The 2,763-nt window shown below is 52.7% G+C and overlaps 1 pseudogene; it reads left to right on the forward strand.

Annotated features, from left to right (window-relative positions):
- The first annotated feature begins 839 nt into the window (after positions 1 to 839).
- LOC125531535 lies at positions 840 to 2,477 on the forward strand (annotated as a pseudogene).
- Positions 2,478 to 2,763: the final 286 nt, after the last annotated feature.

A 2,763-nucleotide genomic window follows, 5' to 3' on the forward strand; every position in this document is an offset into this window, starting at 1 on the left:
CAAATACCTTTTTTTTCTTTTTCACAACAAGGATTTTGTTATGGCTTTTGCAATAGCCGTGGTGTTGCAAACAACGGTGGCAAATGACAATGGTGCTCAACAACAACATCATAGATGAGTCAATGGCGGTTATTTTTTTTAACATCACCTTTGTTGTAAAAAAAATTCTGCAACATCATCAGCTATGTTGCAATGTGTTGAAGAGGCGATGATGTTTTTATAACATAATCTCTGTTGCAAAGGTTTCTTTAACATCACCTATATTGTGAAATTTTCCACAAAATCACTTTCATCGCGATTGTAAAAGACACTTGACCGCTTGATGACGTCAGATCCGACGGCTGGCGACCAGGCCACCGACGGACGTGCACGCCCTTGTTTTTTTGCATGTGTTTTCGGACTGTAGCGAACCGGACCCGAGCTGGTCCTGGTCCGCGCCCAGCCACGACCGGACCGCACCGCACGGACGAGCCCCGCCATGCTCCGCATCCGGCAGCCGCGCGAGAACAAGGGCGCCGCCGCTCGACCCCAACGATCCCGAGGAGGGCCTCTAGCGGCCACAGCCAGCCAGCGCGGCGGCCACCACGGGCCGTATGACGCGAGGCACCAGCCGGCGGGGTCCCGGGCTCGGTCCGCCTCTCCTCCTCAATCTCCTCGCCGGCGACACGCTCAACAGGGCACCTTCGTGCTCCTCTCGGGCCCCGCTGCGGTTGACTCCTCCGTCCTCTCCTTCCCCTCCCTCCCTCCCCACGTCGTGCGCGCCGCGCTGCAAGCTCTGGGTAACACGAGGCGACCAGGGGCCCGCCGCCGCGCGCCGCTGCCATCACGACGGGCACAATCTCCCGCGGCCAGAGCAAGCGAGAGGCGTCAGGAGGCCGGAATGGAGTCGAAGTCGTCGGCGGCGGCAGGGCCCGCCCCGGACGGCCTCTCGCTGGACTCGATCGAGTAGTATTAAAGGGGGGAGGGGGAATGTCGCGGAGGGGAAGACAAACGTGCTGCAGGGGAGGTACCAGGTGGGGCGGGTGCTGGGACTCGTCCGCGGCGGCGGTCTTCGCCCGGATCTCCGCACCGGCCGCCTCCAGTTGGGGGCCTTCATCGTGCTCTGCGGCCTCACCCACCTGCTCGCCGCCTTCACCTACGAACCCCACCCTTTCGTGCTCGTCCTGCTGCTCACCGTCGCGAAGTGCCTCACCGCCATCACGCTGCTCAGGCTCATCCCGCAGCAGCGCAGCTGCTCCGCGTCAAGGGCCGCGAGAGCCTGCTCTAGAGCAAGGCCCACAAGCTCGAGATCATGAAGCAGCAGGAGGAGGCGAGCTGGCATGTCCGGATGCTCACCCAGGCAAGAATTTGTGAATTACGAGTTGAGGAGTCACGAGTTGGAGCCGAGGTTGAGACTCGTAGACTGACGGCGACTAGTCTACACTACTGCTTGACTGTCGACTGGTAATGTAAGTACTCAACTTACAATATTCAACTACTAATTTTATATGAAATCTGCGATACTTATTTTGGGACGGGCAGTATGGTGTACAATATTTTTATAAAATAAATTGAATCGATCCTGGGGAGAAGCACAACAGTAGAGAATAGTAAGGGAAGGAGCACAACGGCTGCTGGCAATATGATGTTACCATGTTGTCTATAGCCAAGCTTATAGCCAGCAAGTACAATAATTAGATGTATATAAGTACTATTTTTTTCGTCTCAAAAAATGTCTTAATTTTGTACTAATTTTAGTACAAAGGAATACTTTATTGATACATGGCCCATCTTCCTCTCTCACAAAGTCTAACATGTGCTGCAGCCGGCTGTTAGTTTGTAGCCCGCTTCTCTTCTCTTCCTTATTCTATTTGAAGTCTTACACCCTGCCTATGTCACCTTATTATACCAAAGATGCCTTGGACGTTGTTGTTTTCTGCTATGCATGTTGCTATTGAAAGGCTAGACTACAGAGTGGTTCTGGTTACATAATGTTACAACAACCGATTAATTTCTTCAGTTGAAATATGAGGGGTCTGAACTGCCCGGATCGATGCACTACGGTCAACGCCACGATTGCCTCGTTTTCCTGTCATATTGTATGTCTCCAAGAGACAAAACTTGACAATGTCGATCAGTTCATGGCAGCCTTTTTGGGTGGGCAGAGACTGCGCAGTTTCGCACAAAGACCGGCAAATGGCACTAGGGGAGGCATTTTACTGCTCTGGGACGATGCTCTTGTTGATGTGTCCAACATCACCTTCACAGCTTACTGTCTCTCCGCCATGGTCGGGGTGCGAGGGACCGACGTACTCTTCAAGATCACCTCCATCTATGGCCCCACAGACCCCGCTTGCAAAGAAGCTTTCTTTGCTGAGCTCCTAAGCCAGAAACCGCCATCTGGATTGGCTTGGCTTGCCACAGGAGATTTCAACCAGATTTATAGGGCAAGAGACAAAAATAAGAGGAATGTAAACCGCAGCAGAATTAACCGTTTCCGGGCGACGCTTCAGAGTTGTGAACTCAAAGAAATCCATCTCCAAAACCAAAGATACACCTGGAGCAACGAGAGGACTAACCCAACCTTGTGCAAACTGGACTCTTTCTTTTGCAATGCCGAATGGGATGCAATTTTCAACACACGTGTCTTGAATGCACTCTCCTCCTCCCTCTCCGACCACTGCCCGCTACTGCTTGCTGATGAAAAGGGCCCGAGAAGGCCAGGAGTCTTGAAGTTCGAAAACTTTTGGGCGTCCATGCCCGGTTTCAACGAGGTGGTTCTAA

This window comes from Triticum urartu, unplaced genomic scaffold (genome assembly GCF_003073215.2).
Source record: "Triticum urartu cultivar G1812 unplaced genomic scaffold, Tu2.1 TuUngrouped_contig_741, whole genome shotgun sequence".
In the NCBI taxonomy this organism is placed as follows: Eukaryota; Viridiplantae; Streptophyta; class Magnoliopsida; order Poales; family Poaceae; genus Triticum; species Triticum urartu.